The sequence below is a fragment of the Monodelphis domestica genome, chromosome 1 (assembly GCF_027887165.1).
Source record: "Monodelphis domestica isolate mMonDom1 chromosome 1, mMonDom1.pri, whole genome shotgun sequence".
In the NCBI taxonomy this organism is placed as follows: domain Eukaryota; kingdom Metazoa; phylum Chordata; class Mammalia; order Didelphimorphia; family Didelphidae; genus Monodelphis; species Monodelphis domestica.
Window position 1 is genome coordinate 568,569,260 of NC_077227.1, and position 20,591 is coordinate 568,589,850.

At 38.8% G+C, this 20,591-nt stretch overlaps 1 non-coding gene across 1 annotated transcript; it reads left to right on the forward strand.

Annotated features, from left to right (window-relative positions):
* Positions 1 to 20,175: 20,175 nt before the first annotated feature.
* Positions 20,176 to 20,277, forward strand: LOC130456653 (U6 spliceosomal RNA). Its single transcript, XR_008915718.1, has one exon. It is a non-coding gene; the product is annotated as a U6 spliceosomal RNA (small nuclear RNA).
* Positions 20,278 to 20,591: the final 314 nt, after the last annotated feature.

Below are 20,591 nucleotides of genomic sequence, written 5' to 3' on the forward strand. Positions count from 1 at the left end.
CCAAAATGGAGAAACAGTCTCAGGGGCCTCCACCTCCAGCTTCCTTCAGAGCAAGCTTCTCAGAGCACCTCTCCAACCACTCAGAGCCAAAACTCTCCAACCAACCCTCCTTCAGTCCTCAGACCCCTCTCTCCTTAAGCAAACCATCCAAGTTCCCTCCCCTCAGTTCTCACATCTACCAATCACTGTCCATGTCTTTCCTGTGCCAATGGTGGCTCTAGCTTAACCCAGGACTGCCCAGAGGTCTGTGGCTTTGCACATGTCTGTTGAAGGTCATATTCTCAAATAATTAAATCTTGATCCTTTGCTACAGCCCTTCCTAAATCCTGTTACCCTGAGTAGGGTAGAGATTGGAATAATTAAATTTTGATCTATGCTGCAGCCCTTCCTAAATCCTGTTAGGACTGAGTAGGGTGGAGATTGTAATTTCCAAGACCTGGTTCTGTCATTCCAAGTATCTCTATTGTATCAATTCTAAAATCAATCATGACTCAAAGAAATTCCTGTTCTATGCTTAAGCATAGGTCAAAGCCCTTTCCATTGTTCAGCAAAAGGTTTCTATCCTAAAGTAATCTTAAGAAGGGAGGAGGAGGAACCTCCCATGCCAATGGGGTTCACATTCCAATAGAGTTCCCACTATCAATAGGAAATTTTTCAAGTATGAAATTTCCCAATGGTGAAATTTCCAACATTTATAAGTCTAAGAAATTTTAAGGTTTACAATCTCTATTCCTTTTTGTGTGATTTTTTGGATTTATGGGCTCTATGTTTATTTATCAAGGGTAATCCTTGGGGCGTCTGTGTTTAAATGGATTCTTGGGCTTCTGTTAAGTTGTCTTTTGGTGTGTTATCATGGGCATAGTGAAGTTTAACGTGAGATGCGTGAAACCAAGAATCTTTTCCTATTACTTTGATTGATGTAGGAGTGGTGAGAGCTACATCATACAGGTCAATCCATCCGGGCTCTGTGGGTTTGTCTTTGGTAAAATTTTTCACATATACTTTGTCCCTTGCCTTGATGTTATGTAATGATAAATCTAGTGGGACCCTTTGCACTAGTAGTCCTAGCCTTCTCAGTTCTTCCAGCCTATCCTGTATCTGTGTCAGATAGGGGTGTAACTGGCATTCCCCTCCCAGCATGGAAACATAAGATGGTTTAGTGATCCTTCCTATCCATACTGGCTGTCTGTACAATATCTCACATAGGGAAATATGTAAGTCTCCTCTGGGTTTTGTCCTTAGATAGAACAGTGCAAGTGGAAGAACCTCTGTCCATTTAAGATGAGTTTGAGCACAGAGTTTAGCTATTATGATTTTTAACTCCTTATTCATTTTTTCCACCTGTCCTGAACTTTCTGGTCTATATGCATTATGGAAATTACCTTTTCTTCCCAGAGACTTATATACTTGTTGTAAAATGGTAGATATAAAGTGACTTCCTCTGTCTGAGTCTATGACATCTGGAATGCCATATCTAGGAACTATTTCTTTAAGCAATGTTTTCAATACCATGCCAGTATTGTTTTTCTTTGATGGATATGCTTCTGTCCATTGAGTGAGTCTGTCCACTATGACTAAAACATATTTATACACTTGGTCCCTAGACATGTTAATAAAATCAATCTGCAGACACTGAAAAGGCGTATAGTTAGGGGGTCGCCCTCCCAATGCCTTGCATTTGAAATGACCTTCATTAAACTTTCTACAGATGTCACATGTCTGACACACTCTTATAGCATTTGTTGATATCCCTAGAGTTTCCCAAAACTGGTGGACCTTATCCAGCATGGATTGCACTCCATAATGACCTCTGGAGTGAATCACATTGAATAGATGTTGATACAGCCATTTGGGCAAAATGGGCTTTGCTCCTTGTGATAACCGGATTCCTTTGACTAATCTAGCCCCTAGATGTTCTTGCCATGACTGAATCTCCTCTTGGCAGTATGCTTGTTTGAGATTGTGCACCAAAGAGAATTTCAGAACATGGATAGGACCAAACCTTGCAGTGAATCTTGTTGTTACATCTGCCCTGTGATTTCCTAGGGATACCTCATTCTTGCCAGAGGAGTGAGCTTTGTAATGGACCACTGCCTTCCTTTGACAAGTTCACTGCTTCTAAGAGTTGGTTTATGAGGTTCTCATATGCTATCCTTTTTCCAGACATTGTGACAAATCCCCTATTCTTCCAAGTGTGAATTTCAAAACTACTCCACCCTATTCAGACCATTCTTTAGAAGATCGGATTTAGCTATTTCCTGATCAATAACAATAGAGATACTTGGAATAGCAGAATCAGGTCTTGGAAACTACATTCTTCACTCTACTCAGTGTAACAAGATTAGGAAGGGCTGCAGCAAACTCAAGATTTAATTATTTGAGAATATGGCCTTCAACAGACATGTGCAAAAAAGGACAGACCTCTGGGCGGTCCTAGGTCAAGCTAGAGCCACCATTGGCACATGTGAGACATAGGAAGTAAGGTAGAGAACAGCCTCGGGAGTTCTTGGGACTTCCTGTGCGGAAGGATAGAGAGCAGTTCGAGGCTGGTGCTTGAGGTTGGAGGAACCCCACAGACTGCTTTCCTTCAGATTGATCACATGAGTGATAAGGACTGATCCCTTTCCCTGCATTGGCTTTCCAAGGCCTTAACACCCGCTTTGGCTCAGCCTGAGCCAGAGTGGTTCTGAGTTAAACTTCTTTCCTTCTCTCCCTTTTTCCTTCTCTCTAATACTTTCTTCCTCCTGTTGTAATTAAAACACCATAAAAATTTGGCAGCTGACTTGAGTGTTTCATTTAGGAATTACATAAGTGAATTCCTTGGTGACCTTAAATTAATATATATCTGTCTTTTAAAGTGATTTCAATATCACACAAGTTTGTCCGATGGTAAATAAAATTCCAAAGGCATAAGCTGAATATGTATATATATTCACCCTTTTGCCTTTGGACTGTACCAGTGCTTCTATGAGGGCTCTGAGCTTGGCTCCTTGAGCACTGACATGACTTGGTAATGATACATGCCCTATCCCCTGTTACAACTGCAGCCCCTGTGATTCTTTTGCCTTTAAAAACATATGAAGAACCATCTGAATATATCTGATAGTAGGGATCATTGAGTGGTTTGTCCTTCTGATCTTCTCTGGTTCTATATACTGTTTGTAGCCAGAAAAATGATTTCATACTGGGATAGCCTTGCAGATGTAAATGTATGCCTACTCTGTGATTTCAGCAATTTTTCTAGCTGGTGTGCAGAATAATAAACATGGAGCTTGTATCCCAGCACTAATTCATTAGCTTTTTTATCCATGATGGCAGCAGCAGCAATGCTGTGCAGACAATGCACCAAGCCTCTTACCACCAGGTCCAAAATTTCACTGTAATATGAAATAGGTCTTAAACTCAATCCTAGATATTGGGCTAGTACTCCAGAAGCTATACCCTTAGCCTCATGGTCATATAGATGAAAATCTTTGTTATAATTTGGAATCCCAAGGGCTGGAGCTGTTAGGGTAGCTTGTTTTAAAGTGGACAAAGCATGTCAATGTTCTTTTGTCAGCTTCAATACCTCCTCAACCTCATTTTTGGTCAGATCTGTGAGATACTTGGAAATATGTGAATATCCTGAGATGTAATGACATGAAACCCCAGTACCCAGGAATGCCCTAAGTTGTTTCTTTGTACATGGAATACCTAGCTACTGTATATCCACTATTCTCTTACTGGATATTTTCCTGGTGCCCTTTTCCAGGATAAAACCTAGGTACTCGACTTTTGGGAGAACCCATTGCAACTTTCTTTTTGAGACCTTATATCTTCTTTTGTACAATTCAATTAGCAGCCTCTTTGAGTCTTCTAGGCATGTTTTTGCATCAGGGGATGCCAGAAGCAGATCATCTACATAATACATTAGCTTGCTGTGTTTGATTTTTATATTTTCTAGGTCTCTTTTCAGCAGCTGGCAGAAAATCGATGCACTCTCACAACAGCCCTGCACTAAGCGAGTCCAGCGGATCTTATTTTTCTTCCATGAGAATGCAAATATTTTTTGGCTATCGGGATGGAGCAGAATCGTAAAACATGCATTGCTTAAGTCAATTACAGTATGCCATAATGTGTTGCAAAGAATCTCAGAAATAATGTCATTGGGAGATGGTGTGATGGTATGGGTTTTCTTGATGATATTATTGATTGCTCTGAGATCCTCCACAAATCGCCAATTCACCCTGAGGAAGTCACAGCCCAGTTTGCCTCAGATCCTCTTCTGAAAAATGATCTAGAGAAAGAAAAGACAAACCCTTCTAGTGTCTTTGCCAAGAAAATTCCTAAAGGGGTCAGAAGAGTATGAAATGCCTAAACAACAGACCTCAGACGCCAAAGAAATATTGTGCCCTCAGGCTTGCCTTCTCAAATGGTAGTAAAGACTACATGAGATACAACTATGAAATGAGATGCGTAGAGGTGGAAAAAATTAAGAATGGGAAACTCACTATTAAAAGTTACATTGACTCAGCAACCCATTGTCCTCAGTCCTGTTAGTAAACTGAAGGAAGTGTCCCCCAATCCACAACTTTTATACCTGCTATCCAGCATATATCCCTGCCAGTTTGCATACCTTCCATCTGTTAAACTTCAGATACAGGCCATTGGGGAAGAGCTGAGATGTCCATCCCCTTTAATTGACATCGACCTCTCAGAATTCTTTTTTATCTCATTACAACAATTAGCGATAAAAGCACAGTAATATTTTGTTTCATCTATATACCATCAATGAATCACAGATATATTAAGTATTCTTTAAGCACCTACTATTTGTTCAGCAAAGGGAGACAGAGAGGTCTATGGAGCCTGGGGACAAGGTCTGGCCAGGAGTATGTTATGTGGAACATTCTAACACCCAGGGAGATGATGTGCAACAGGGCAAGAAGAGGTCCCAGATCCTCTATGTTTTCCAGTCACATTTATATTCAACTCTTCATGACCCTCTATGAGATTTTCTTGGCAAAGATACTCTAGTGGTTTGCCATTTCCTTCTCTGGTAGATTAGGCAAACTGAAGGTAAGTGACTTTCCCAGGATCACACAGCTAATGAGTGTCTAAATTCAGATTGATTTGAACTCAGATCTTCTTTACTCCAGGCCCTACCCACTGTGACAGAGCTTCGATTTTTATCGTCCTCTTTAATTCAGGTTGAAATATCATTCCCAAATCTTTGCTAGCATAAAGGCTGTTGCCAAGAATATTGTCACACCTTCAAAACACTTTGGCAATACTAGCTTCTTTCAAGACTCAGTTCTAATGCCACTGTCCCTTTGGGACCTTTCCAAATTCCTCCCAAGGGCCAGTACTCAGCCTTTTAAGATAATTTTATGTTTACTATATTGACAACTTTGTTTGCAATAAACCCCTAGACTAACCTTTTGTCCCAGATCAAACACTAAATCCTTGAGTACCTGTCAATTGCCAAAGCCAGATTTTGACTGAAGACAATCAAAACCTCAAGCATACGGTAATGATTCAACCTCCAATGAATTCGGTTAACCAGATTAATGCCTTTACTTTCTAGATAAATTCCTTATTTTGTGTAGTTCAGTGGAAGTGTCAGGGCCATGGTTCTGTGCAGTTTCCCAGGCTGTAATCTGTTTGCTTTCTATTAAAGATCTTTGTTATAATTACTTTAGTATATTTACAGGTTGGCTATATATGTCATATGTGTCTGTGTATGAGTTGTCTCCCCCATTTAAAAGATAAATTCATTAAAAAGAATTGTTTGCTTTTTCTTTATTGTAAACCCTTAATAGTACCTAGCACATGTTGATTGATTATCTTTGACTTTTTTGAGAAATATTGTCAATAGTGGAATTATAGGGTCAAAAATTTTGGATTGTTTGGATATTTCTCTTGAATAATTTCCAATTTGCGGCACTACAAACTGTACATTGGCATGCTTTCTGGTAGTTCTTTAATATCAACTTTTCCCATTTTTGTCACCTTTGTCAATTTGAATGGTGCAAAGAGAAACCTCAAAGTAATCTTAATTTTAATTTCTTTTCATATTTTGGAGGATGTTTGTATATGATCACTTTTAGCTTATAGGTACTTGTATTAAAACAGTTCATAGGGGGCAGCTGGGAGGCTCAGTGGATTGAGAGTCAGGCCTAAAGACAGGAGGTCCTAGGTTCAAATCTGGTTTCAGACACTTCCCCAGCTGTGTGACCCTGGGCAAGTCACTTGACCCCCACTGCCTAACCCTTACCACTCTTCTGCCTTGGAGCCAATACACACTATTGACTCCAAGACGGAAGGTAAGGGTTTTTATTAAAAAACAAAACAAAACAAAAACAAGACAGTTCATATCCTTTGACTACATCTATTGGTGGAATGACTCTTAGTGTTAAATATTTTTATCATTACCTATTGGGAAACAAAACCAGCATTTAGATAGCAAGTTAAAGTTTGCAACAGCGCTTTATATATGTTATCTCATGTGATCCTCAAAAAAACCTGAAGAGGTAGGTATTATTATTATCCCCATTTTGTAGATGAGGAAACTGAGGCAACAGAGGTTAAATGACTTACTCATGGATCACACAACTAGTAAGTTTCTGAAGCAGGAATTATAATGTCCTTCTCTAAGCCCAATACTCTATATCACCTAGTTACCTAAAATTAGTTAAAAACTTCTTGTCAAATCCATTATAAATTCAAAAATATGAGTTAAAAATACACAAAATATTCTTTTATATGTTTGGTGACTTTTTTGAAGTTTCCATGAGGCAAAGCCATATAAATAGATCAATAAAATGCTGCTTAATAATTTTTTAAGCTCTTAAAAATTCTGTGGGTGCAGGGTAGCATTTGGACCTGATCTTTCTATATATGACCAGCTTATGTAAAAAAAAAAACTTTTTAAAAAAAGGATATTTACATCAAAGACATGTTAAAAAACAAATAGATTTCCCCTAGTACTTTGGGGTCTATATTCCCTTTAAGTGCCCCAGTCTTTTGAGAATATGTTCAATTTAGATCATGTTCTATATAACATTGATCTTACCGAGTTCATGTTCAAATGTAGTAATCCCTGTGACCTGAGTCTAGATCTCACCTCTAAGAGCATTGATGCTGGGCTATCTGCAAAAGTAGGCCCAGATTAATTACAAAATTTCTAGACTTCTATAGGTTCCCACTCTTGACCTTTTGAAATGTACAAATCAATCTCCTTTAGGTAACAGGAAAGAGGGAAGGACTGAGCCCCAATTTGACCTCAAAGAGAGGGCCTACCTCCCTTTACGGCATTGTCTCTCATCAGTCTCTTTACTGGGGACTCCAACAGGTCCACTACGGAAAGCATAGTCAAAGAGACTCAAATCTTTTTCTAATCGTGTATTTCTCTTCTGCTCCTTCCTACATGCAAGTCTGAATTGGTAATATGTTACAGCCTACTTACATCCACCATACCTCCCATTATTGCCTTTTGGGGTACCTAAAATTTTTATTCTTTGGATATTATGTTACAAGATTTATAGTATTATTAAATATTAATAAAATGCACTTATTTCAGAGTATCTTGGGATTCAAATGCAACCCAGTGCATTTTCTCCCTAATATAGGAACCGTATTTCCAAAGGGTGTGTGCAAATGTTCAAATCATATCCTAAACCCAGAAGTTATATTTGTCATTTTCTTCCTAAAGCTATCTCTCTCTATATACCCTTCCTTACTCCTCCCTCTCCACCCTTCAGGTTGTCCTCTTTGTAAAGCCAGATTTTCTTGCCAGGTTTGTTAAAGTTGGGGAACACCTTTATTATACTTTCACACATATGGCAATCTTCATTCTTTCTGGTTCCCTGAATTCTTTTATGGAGAAAGGACAAGAGACCGAAAGTTCTCTCCAGCCCCTTGATTTGGTTTTATCCATTAAGATCCATTCAGCAAAGACAATGGTCATTTCTAGGATTGGTAAGGTATTCAAAACATTCATGATTTTGGGGGTAGGATACAAAAGTCATAGCCATTATGCCATTTTCTTTTTTCTTTCTATTCTTGCTAAAATATAATGATAATAACTAACAACTGATATTTCAATCACATTTAAGGGTTTGCAAAGTGCTTTCATGACAACAGCCCTGTGAGGAGGGTAGTCCAAGTATTATTATCCGTTTTACAGATGAGGCAACTGAGGCTCTGAGAGATTAAGAGACTTGTGTAATCGACATCCAAGTCAAAGCCTGAAGTCAGGTCTCTGATTACAGGTCTTGTGACAGTTACTCATGCTGAGCTGCTTCTTAATGTTACTATGGCCATCTCTTGGGATATAGGCAAGGCCTTACATTATACTGTATATCTATTGTGTCTTGAGTAAAATTCAAGAAAAGTGGGCTGAGACATGTTTTCCTCTAAGCAAGATAATTTTATTAATAGGGAGCTAAATGTATTAATAAACAGACCAATGGCTTAGCCCAATTCATGCCAAAGACCCCCAAATACAGGTTTTACCCATTTTCATAGGGTTAGAACAAAGGTAACATGATGAGTTGTGAGCAACTTGAGGACACCTGGTTCAGGAGAGGAATAATATGATTGGTCACTAGCTGGGAATGGAAGGGCCCAGTAACAGCTTCCTCCTTCCCTCCCGAGTCTAAGAAGTACTCCTTGTTTGAATTTACCTGCAAGGTTAAAAGCCAGTGGGCAGACTTCTTTGGCTACCAAACCAAATTATAAATATACATTTAATATGAAACATCAACAAAATCCATTAAATTTTATTATATAAAAATTAAATTAAAATAATTTAATAAATTATTTTTAATTAAATTTAATTAATTTAATAAATTAAAATAAAAATAAATATACATATACATATACATATATATATTAATTAAATTAAATTTACTTTACAAGGGGCATCTAGGTGGCTCGGCGGATAGAGAGTCAGGCCTGGAGATGCAAGTCCTGGGTTCAAATATGACCTCAAATACTTCCTAGCTGTGTGCCTCTGAGCAAGTCATTTAATCCCAAATGTTTAATCCTTACCATTTTTCTGTCTTGGAACTGATACTTAGTATCAATTCTAGGAAAAGATAGGAGTAAAAAAAAAATCTACTTCCATTTGAATAAGTGAACTTCAACATACAAGTTGTCTCGTCTTGCTAGATCCTCTTGCTGAATCTCCAGTAGTTTTCTCTATTAGTTTATGAATCTTCGTTACTCTGATGGGCAGTTGGGAGGTAGTGTTGAGAGACCAAGTTACCCTGCTAATGATTAGCCTTCTCTCCTCAGTTCCTAATGTCTTGTAGATAGCTGAAATTGCTTTATTTCTTGTGCTTAATTCCCATTTTGGAAAGATTTGAGAGGTGGTCAGGATCTTGTCAAGCACATGACCCTGTCAATTTGTTTCTATATACTTTTCTACTTTTATAAAATGGAGTTCATGTACATTCTAGTCTTCGGGTTCTTGCCTTTTTGGTTTGCATTATTTCCTAATGGGAAGCTGGGTAATACAGTGGATGGAGCTCTGAACTTAGAGGCAGAAAGACCTGAATTCAAATTTTAACTGACTTATTAATTGTGTGACCCTGAGGAGGTCATTTGACTTTTCTTGCTTTCAGTTTCCTCATTTGTAAGATTGGGGTAATAATAGTATCTACCTCAAAGGGTTTTAGTGAGGATCAGATGAGATAACATATGGAAAGTATTTGCAAAAATATATAGAAATATTTTCATCATTTTCCAGATTATATTCTTTGTGCTCTTCTAGCCTTATATATATATATAATATACTATTTGACATTGATAGGAAAGTTAAGACGATGGGATTGGGGAAGGGGATTAGAAAATAATGAATTCAGTTTTGTACACGTTAAGATTAAGATGTAAATAGGACATAGTTCAAAACATTCTAGAATCTCTTGGAAAAACTTACTCTCTGTCTTCGAATCAATACCAAGTGTCTGTTCCAAGGCAGAAGAATGGTAAGTAAGGCAGTGGGGATTAAATGATTTGCCCAGGGTCACACAGCTAAGAAGTTTCTAAGGCCATATTTGAACCCCAAACCTCCCCATCTTCAGGCCTGGCTCTCTATCCACTGAACCACCTAACTGCTCTGCTTTCTTTCTCTTTTTCCAACATTGTCCCATGAAGAATGAAGGTCCTATTCACCTAGTGCTTAGGAGGAAGAGCTGCCTTCCTCCCATCACTGCCCCCTCTAAATCCTTTGATTCTACCTCATACCCATCTGATTGGCAAAACTGCCAAAAAAGGGAAATGCCAAATGCTGGCAGGGCTGATGGAAAAGGGGGAGGTTGGTGGAGGGAGGGGTCTCAGGTGGGAGTGGAGCAGAGATGAATTATTCGATGGGAGCCAGGGGGTTTGCTTATGAAGCTCTGCCTAAACCTAATGGGTGATAGGGAGGTAGTGTTGAGCAGAATGAATTACCCTGTAAGGAATTAGCCTTCCCTCCTTCTACTTCATCAGGTTGGTCAGATGGAAGATCTTCATATCTTAGATCTCATAGATGGTAGAAATTCCTCATCTCTTGAGCAAAATTGCCATTTCGGAAAGGTTTGAGAGGTGGTTAATCCCTAATAATATTTGCTCTTTCACCTTAATGGCCACCTGACCCTTTCCTTCACTTATCTCAGAGGGTTACATTTAAGATTATTCATTCCCTCCTTTCACCCTGCTTTCTCAATACTGGTAACATCCTTAGTTAAAGAATTCCTCTTTTTGATTGTCTGTTACTGTATCAGGGTTTGTTTTCCCTAACCTCCCTGCCCCAGCACAGACCATGCTCAGACTTGCCTTGCCCAGACCAGAAAGAACTTTGCACTTTAGCATAATTTAGTAATAAGCCCTGAGCAAAGAGAGGGTAGAGGACGGCACCTATATTAGTTAAACTAACAAATAGCAACTGGCTTGGCCTCTTTGGCTTTAACTCTTCAATGAGGCAAGTAGTAGGGTCCTGGCTCTCCCATTCAGAATAATGGAATAACAGGTAGTGTTCCTTTTCCCATCCCCACACCAACTCCATGTAGAGTCTAGAATCGTCTGACTGGACTTGTGCCTAGATCCCTGCCACCTTTTTCCATTTTTGTGTTTCCTTTTTCCTAAGCAGGTGACTGAATATTATTCCTGAGGTGTCAGGTTTGGAGGTGATCTTGTGAATTCAAAAGGTCTGGAGGCCTGAAAGGTTGGGAGATAGCAATTAGGGAAGGAGAGAATCAGTTCAAACCTAGTGGCTTTACTTGCTACCATGTACTAGGTGTAGGCCAGCTAGGCGGCACAATGGATACATTACCAGGTCTGAAGTCAGGAAGACTCATCTTTCTGAATTCAAATCTGGTCTCAGACACTTACTAACTATAGGACCCTGGGCAAGTCACTTATACCCTATTTGCCTCAGTTTCCTCATCTGTAAGATGAGCTGGAGAAGGACGTGGCAAAGGACTCCAGGATCTCTGCCAAGAAAACTGCAAATGCAGTCCCTAAAGTCAGACGTGACTGAAATGACTGAACAACAACAACCTATCCTGGGTGTGATTTGTATAGTTGTATAGATGTCACAGTGAAATGTGGGAGGAGCAGTCCTTCAAACTACTTTGTGTTTCCATGAAGTCTGAGTTTATATTAGCCTCCCTAAAATTTTAAGAGTAGTTATGGTGATCTACTGAATTCTATTCTGTTCATGTATGCTTAGGAATCTTTTGTTTAGAATTTCTTATTGTATGGATAAACTGCTTCTTTCATACAGGATTCATTTTGAAAACTGAGTGTCATTTTTACTTCCTCCTTTGGGAGGGCAGGGGTGGGGGAGAGGTCCTAGAAGCAAACTACGAATAAAATCAATCATGGAGGATCTAGGATAGTGTAATTAATAATGCAAAGACTGTGAAAATGGGGAACCTCCTCCTCATTAGAGGCAGGTTTCCCCAGGACTAAATCCAATTCAAATGCATGCCTACGAATAGAAAGGGGAAGGTCCAGGGCCCCATTACCTTGGGCCCAGCAGAGGTTTCATGATGTTAGAATATTTTTACATTTAGTCATCTCTTTCCCATTTTTCTTCCCCATTCATGACCGTTAGAGGATAATCAAAATGACTTTTCTTTATCTTCATTTGTTAATTAAATCAGAGTTTTTGATGCTTTGATATTACCTATGACATATGTTTAAACAGTATGATAATCTTAGTAGCAGCAATATGTAATAAACCCATAACATATTCCAACCCTTTTTAGTTTTTAAAACCAAAGCTTTCCAACTCTATCTACGCCATATCTCAACTATGCAAAATCAATAATATCATAAAGATGATATCAGTAAACTGTAACAGTTAACACAAAAAATTACAATCGTACAATTCACTCACGATTTTCTTCTTTTTTTTAATTTTTTAAATTTTTTTATTTAAACATTATTTTATTTGGTCGTTTTCATACATTGTTCATTGGAAACAAAGATTGTTTTCTTTTCCTCCCCTTCCCTCCACCCCCCCCCTTTCCCTCTCCCATAGCCGACGCATGATTCCACTGGTTATCACATGTGTTCTTGACTCAAACCCATTTCCCTGTTGTTGGAATTTGCATTATAGTGTTCATTTAGAGTCTCTCCTCAGTCTTATCTCCTCCAACCCTGTAGTCAAGCAGTTGTTTTTCATCGGTGTTTTTACTCCCACAGTTTATCCTCTGCTTGTGGGTAGTATTTTTTTTTTAGATCCCTGCAGATTGTTCAGGGAAATTGCATTGATACTAATGGAGAAGTCTATCACCTTCGATTGTACCACAATGTATCAGTCTCTGTGTATAATGTTTTCCTGGTTCTGCTCCTTTCACTCTGCATCACTTCGTGGAGGTTGTTCCAGTCTCCATGGAATTCCTCCACTTTATTATTCCTTTGAGCACAATAGTATTCCATCACCAACATATACCACAATTTGTTCAGCCATTCCCCAATTGATGGGCATCCCCTCGTTTTCCAATTTTTGGACACCACAAAGAGCGCAGCTATGAATATTCTTGTACAAGTCTTTTTGTCCATTATCTCTTTGGGGTACAAGCCCAGCGGTGCTATGGCTGGATCAAAGGGCAAACAATCTTTTATCGCCCTTTGGACATAGTTCCAAATTGCCCTCCAGAATGGTTGGATCAATTCACAACTCCACCAGCAATGAATTAATGTTCCCACTTTGCCACATCCCCTCCAGCATTCATTACTTTGCATAGCTGTCATGTTAGCCAATCTGCTAGGTGTGAGGTGATACCTCAGAGTTGTTTTGATTTGCATCTCTCTGATTATAAGAGATGTAGAGCACTTTTTCATGTGCTTATTAATAGTTTTGATTTCTTTGGCTGAGAACTGCCTGTTCATGTCCCTTGCCCATTTGTCAATTGGAGAATGGCTTGATTTTTTGTACAATTGATTTAGTTCTTTATAAATTTGAGTAATTAAACCTTTGTCAGAGGTTTTTATGAAGATTGTTTCCCAATTTGTTGCTACCCTTCTGATTTTAGTTACATTGGTTTTGTTTGTATAAAAACTTTTCAATTTGATGTAATCCAGATTATTTATTTTGCATTTTGTAACTCTTTCTAATTCTTGCTTGGTTTTGAAGTATTTCCCTTCCCAAAGGTCTGACATGTATACTATTCTGTGTTCGCCTAATTTTCTTATAGTTTCCTTCTTTATGTTCAAGTCATTCACCCATTTTGACGATTTTCTTCTTGAATCAGTCCCAGATCATGACAACCCTTTTGCTTGCTCTGAGTAACAATCACAATATTTCTTCTGCCTAGTTCTTTTCCCTCTTTCCCCTTAAGAAAAATGTTGACCATAAAACTCTTATTTGCTGGTCATATATTTTATAAATAACACCTTTTTACTTAATTATATTCTCAGTTTTATCTAATATCCATCATCAATTTAGATGTCAAATTACCCTAATTATTATTGTTCCTCCAGGAATTACCTAGACACTTATTCCTGGAATGAAATATATATTTAAACCCTTACCTTCCTCCTTAGAATTATTTCTATGTTTTGGTTCCAAGGCAGAAGAGTAAGTGATAAGGGCTAGGCAATGGGGCTTAAATGACTTGCCCAGGGTCAAACAGCTAGGAAGTATCTGAGGCCAGCTTTGAACTCAGGATCTTTCATCTCTAGGGCTCATTCTCAATCCACTGAGCTACCCAGTTGCCCACGCACCCTAGAATAATATATTTATCAGTAACTATAGTCATTTTTTCCTTTTTCTTTAAAAAATCTAGAAATATTGTGAATTGAAAAAATAAATATTTGTTTATCTTCACATATTCCTAATACAGCAAGGTAGAATTTGGAACAAAGGCCATTTCCCCTTGATTTTCTGCAAAATCAGGTTCCATCTTTTTCTTTGTCCTTCTACCTTTCCTTCTTTTCGCCTCCTATCATCTCCCTTCTAACTCTATTTTCTTTCTTTCTTTTTTTTTAAACCTTACCTTCCATCTTAGAATTAATACTGTGTACTGATGGCAGTGGGAAGGGCTAGGCAATGGGGGTTAAGTGACTTGCCCAGGGTCACACAGGAAGTGTTTGAGGACAGATTTGAACCTAGTACTTCCCATCTCTAGGCCTGGCTCTCAATCCACTGAGGCCCTCAGCTGCCCCCTCTAATTATATTTTCAATTATGGTGTGGAACTTTTTCCTTTCTCAATACTTTCTGGAATTCTGGCTAATCCAAGCTATCTCATTCTATTTTACAAAACTACAGCTTTGTAGTATATAACCATCACTTGCTATTAAGTTCTATTTCACCAAGTTTGTTTTAATTTTATTTATTATTTTTAATTTAATTTATTCATTTGTTATATTATTTGTTACTTGCACTGATGTTCCCCTTAATTTCACTTTGCATTTTCATTAATGATTCCTTATATCTAATCACTGAGCTTTCATCTGGATAAATGAAAACTCTCAAAATTGTGGAGGTAAGTAGTTGGATTTGTGGGTGCTAAAGGTCAGTTATATAGGCCGGGTCATTAGTTTAGCAGCTGCTAGAATAGCAGGTCTTAACTTGGGGTCTGAGAATTTTTAAAATGTTTATATTTTAACATGATTGGTTCCCTTTGTAACACTATGCATTTTATTTTGTTTTATTTTATTTATCTTAAAACATTGAGAAGTTTAAAAGCTTCACTAGACTGCCAAGACAGAGGAAAGAACCCTTCAGCTAGAGGCCAGAGCAGTGAGGGTGAACCAAGTCAGAGGGAACTTCTGGAAGTTGGAATTTGAGATCTAGAGGGAAACCTTGCTGTGATGTCTTGGAAGGCAGGCAATGGAAGCCAGAGGGAAAGAGGTGAAAAGTAGTAGCAATTGGCAGATAGTACCTCCTTGAAGCCTCTACCAGAAATTGTTCTGGCAGGGTGGAAAGCTATGGGGCAGGCTTCAGGGAAGGACCGAAGGGGAAAGACACTTTTGCTTGAGTGGTGGCTCATCCTGGCTGCAGAGGCAGGGAGATGGGGTAGGGACAAGGCCTCCATCATATAGATAGCCTAAGACTAGGATCAGGGTAGAATGACCTAAACATGGGCAGAGAAAGACCTTCCTGGTGTACCTGTGGGCTAGGCATGCAAGGGGGGATGTAAAGATCGATGTCCCATTCCAGTTCTGAGGTATGAGTTGGATCCATGTAGGTTATGAGGCAGCTGGATTAGCACTGGTTGACTTTCCCTTTTCTAAGAGATTGAAATAAAAATTTGTATGTTACTAGGGATATTTGATAGAGTTGACTACCTTACATCTTCTCTTACATTGTCTGCCATCTTCTCAATAGTGTCTGAGAATTGTCTTGATTATGGAATATCTAGCTTCATCCCAAGATTACTTGGTATGTGCTCAGGGAATCTGAACTGATTTTAGTTGCTATTAAATTTGATAAGCATGCCCTTTAGGTATAAGATCTGGAATAGATCATGCTCATTTTCTCTACCTTAATTTTTTTTTTCTTTTTAAACCCTTACCTTCCATCTTGGAATCAATTCTGTGTATTGGTTCCAAGGCAAAAGAGCAGTAAGGACAAGGAAATGGGGGTTAAGTGACTTGCCCAGGGTCACACAGCTGGGAAATATATAAGCCTACATTTGAACCCAGGACCTCCTATCACTAGGCCTGGCTCTCAATTCACTGAGCCACCCAGCTGCCCCTCTACCTTAATTTTCAAAGGTAATAATACAGTATTCTGGGTTTAGTTGGGCACAGCTTCCCTGTCTTCCTGTGATTATGCCAGCAGCCTGATCTGAAGCTGATGGGGAGCCTGAAGGCTACCAAGTTCTTGACTTCTTGTTCATTGACTTTTGCATTTTGATCACCAGGAAGTAATGTCAATGGTTCAGACCTTAGTTCCCTACACCATTTAAGCCTCCAGGCCAGTTTTTAATACTTATTAGAGGAAAAACTTAGCCTAGCCTGCTCCTACAACAGCTCCTTGGTGGTAAGGTCCTAAAGGTCTACTAGAGAATCTTCCTACACATTGGGGGCATTGGGGACAGCCTTGGACTTCAAAACTCATCCTGGGACACAGGCCCTGAGCCCTATGCTAGGAACCCAATCACTGTCCCAATTTGTGCCAGAGTAATGGGATTCCAGGAGCACTTGGGTCCAAGAAATGCTTTCCTGTGCTTGGCCTGGACACTTTTACTGTCCCTTGTACCAAGCCGGTGCTTCCCTCTCCTAGGGTATAGAAGTATCACCCACACCTGACCTGAACTGCCCTGGGTACTGTGAATGTCCTCCTTTAATGGGGCTTAGCAATACCTCTCTGCCATGGCTGGAGCACTTTTGTCAGCACTATTACTATCTTTCAGTGCTGAGGTCAAAATAGTGCTAGATGTTGCTGTTGCTTCCTTGTAACTAGTTGAGTGCTGGCATTATGGGCTCTCCAGACTGCTTTCTGATGGGCTGAGTACCATCTCCCTGTGCTAGGCTATGCTAAATGCTTCCAGTGCTGCAGGCCAGGGCATCACTGATAACTGGCTGGTCCACCACAATGATGAGGTCAGAAATGGTTACTCGAACAGGCTCAGAAAATTCAGGGGGCCAGGAGGTTCTGGTGAACCAAACTTGTTCTTGAACAACTCCTCTATGAGTAGTTATCTAATATAGAAAAGTCTTGCTTCCAGTTAGATCTGACTGAAGCACCCAGGAGGGAGCATTTGACATCTCTTACTCACAAAGCTGCCCCCCCCCCCCCGCCCCCAGATTATTGAGTTCAGTGTCACTTACCTATGCCAAAAAAAAGAGAGATGACCAGTGTTTTCTAGGCTATGACATGCGTTCTACCTGTTATTTGGCAAATCACCTTTTTTTGACTATGAAGCAATGTGCCTGAGGCCTCTTCTGGGGCCCATTCTTTGGTGGCTCCTCATTTACCCATTACTGGAAGCCCCAGCAAGAGTTATTATAATTTTGTTTTTTAAATCCTTGCCTTCCATTTTAGAATCAATCTTGGGTATTGGTTCCAAGGCAGAAGAGCAATAGGGGCTAGGCAAAGTGACTTGCCTAGGATCACATAGCTAGGAAGTATCTGAGGTCACATTTGAACCCAGTATCTCCTGTCTTGAACTTTGGCTCTCAACCCACAGAGGAACCTAGCTGACCTAGAGAGTTATTATAGTTGAAAAAATTGATGAAGTACCCCACCCTTTTCCATCCCCTCCCATATTTATCCCATCCCATTTGGGATATATTCACCAAATTTATCCTTAATCCCATTTCAGAAAAGCCCTGAAAATCCAGTATTATCAAGTACCCATCTCCCCCAAGTAACTTTCACCAGGGCTCCAACAAAGTTCATGTGGCACAGTTCTCAATGGTCTCCCAAAGGCCATGGAAGAAGTTCCATGCAATCTATTAGCATGTATTCTAGACAATTCCCAAACTAAAACTTTTGTGGGGGAACCAGTCCTACATCAGCCCAGCTAGATGATCTGGAGATCACTGTTCTTCCCAAATTTAAAAATTATACAAATAATTTCTTGTAATATTCATCATTTTCAGGGCATGGTTCTTAAAGATACAGAGTACATTCACATCTGTCTCTAGTTACTTACTGCATTCCCACCCTGCTCAGAGAATAAACCAGACTTCTCTGTATTTGGGTTGCCGATGACTTAGGACCTACCTTTCTTTGCATTGCCTTCTCCTCACTTCATCAGTCATTCCTATCCAATCCTGCAGATTAACACCAAATGTCATAGATCAGGCCTGATCCAGGCTTGTCCAGTGTTTCAGCTTCAGGATTGGAATGAAATGAGACACTCATAGACCATCTAATAGTTCATAAAAGGGAGTTTACTTAGCTATAGCATAGAAAGGATATTCAATAAAGATACAACATTGGTTTGGTTGAACAGTTTCCCTGATTCCTCCATTGGCTATGCTGGCAAGTTGGTCAGAGGGTATAGAGTATGTAGCCAGAGGGAAGAGTCCCCAAATTCTCATACACTGACTTTTGTACCACCAGGAAATCATGTCAATAGTTTTTCACTTTAACAACTTGGGCCAATTAATCCTTATTAAATTAAAAAATTTCAAGATCATTTAAAGAAAACATAGCCTAGCCTGATGGCATAGAAGTTTCTCCCATAAAGAGGATGATAACATGATAAAAACACATTTGAAAAATGCTTTGCTGAAATCTAGATAAAGTCTTTGCAGTATCCCATCATGGGTTATGGATGAATAGTATTCCCCTCATCTACTAGTCTAGTAACCCTGTCAAAATAGGAAAGGAAGAGAGTGTGTCATCAATAATTCTTGATAAAATTATGCTGCCTTCTTGATAATTCCTTTTTAAAAAAAAAAACCCTTACCTTCCATTTTATAATCAATACTTTATAGTAGTTTCAAGGTAGTGTATAAATGGAGATTTTGAACCCCAGACTTCAATCCCTAGAAGTCCTTGGTGTTTCCTAGAATTCCCTATAATCTCACCTGAGTCCCCAGGTTGGCGAAATCACAATTGGTATTTAACTGGCAGTAACGCCTCCCTCTCTCTCCTCTCTGCCATTGTAATGATGTTGTAAGTAAGCTAAGTGCTGGGATTTGAATGGGCAAATCAGCCATGGGCTCATGGTTATTATTTTGTATCTTCTTTATTCCTTGATTTCTAATAATCCTTAATAAACCTCATAAAATATAATAGTTTTACTATTAGATATATAATTTTAAATTTAACAGTAGAAGAGTAGTAAGGGTTAGGCAATGGGGATTGAGTGACTTGCCCAGGGTTACATAGCTAGGAAGTATCTGAATCCATTTTCTTTTCTAGATGTTCCCTAAATTTCCTTTTAGTAATATATTTTAGAAATATTCCAGGAATCGAAACTAAACTTATTATACTATGACTTACAGACTCTATTCTCTTGCTATTTTTTTAATCAAGTCAAGTCAAGATACATAAATAAAACAAATAGTGCCACAGTTACCTCCTCCCAAATCCTCCCCATATCTTTGACTTTAGAGTGCTTGTTTATTTGGATCAAACCATGATATTTATGAGTCAGAAAGACAAGAACTGTGGTGTGTTCATTTTTGTTTTTGTTTTGAGGAAATGAGGAACAAAGAGAAGAACCAAATAAAACCAGAGTTTCTGTTGTGTTTTTGAAAATGTCCAAAATTATCCTGCTTGACATTTTTATATCACAATAGTATTCCATCACATTCGTATACTACAACTTGTTCAGCCATTCCCCAGATGGTGGACAACCCTTTAGTTACCAATTCTTTGCTAGCACAAAAAAGAACTGTAATAAATATTATTATACAAACAAGTCCTTTTCCCTTTTTCTTGATCTCTCAAAATGAAAAATGCCATATGGCCTCCAAGAACTGATGGAGTCTGAATGCAGAGTAAGATATACTATATTTCACCTTTTTTTTTTTTGGTTTGAGATCTCATCCATGAAATTACTAATATGGGAAAATGTTTTACATAGCTCCATGTGTAAAATCTATATCAGATTGCTTACCATCTCAGGGAGGAGAAAGGATTGGAAGTAAAGAAGGAAGGATGGGAAGGAGGGAGAGAATTTAGAACTCAACATTTTAAAGAAAATGAATATTAAAACATTGTTTTTAATGGGGGGGAGTAAAATATTATTTGAAAAAATTTTTAAAGAAAAAAAGAAAATCTGTTTCCATGTATTTGCTTCAACAGCAATACAATAAAATTGGAATGTTTAAGAGAAGATTAGCACAATCTCTGCTCAAGAATGACAGAAATTCATGAAGTGTTCCATATTTTTAAAAGAAAAAAAATTGTTACCCACATTATAATCTTTGCAGTGTTTCAAGGTCTGGATCCTAATAAAACAAAGTGTCACCATAAGTTGTGTTCTTCATAAATTATAACATTTTATATTTGAAGGCAACCTTGGAGATCATTTAGTTCCACACAGGTCTTATTTCCTAAGACAAGTATAGTTGGGGTGTGCTTAGAGGACAGTTCATCTTGGTGTGTAAGAAGAAGATGAATCTTGGGAGAGAGGAATCTCTAGGAATATGGTAGTCAGGGGCCAGGAGAGAGAAGTGGGGCAGTTGCTACATCAGGATGTGGAGT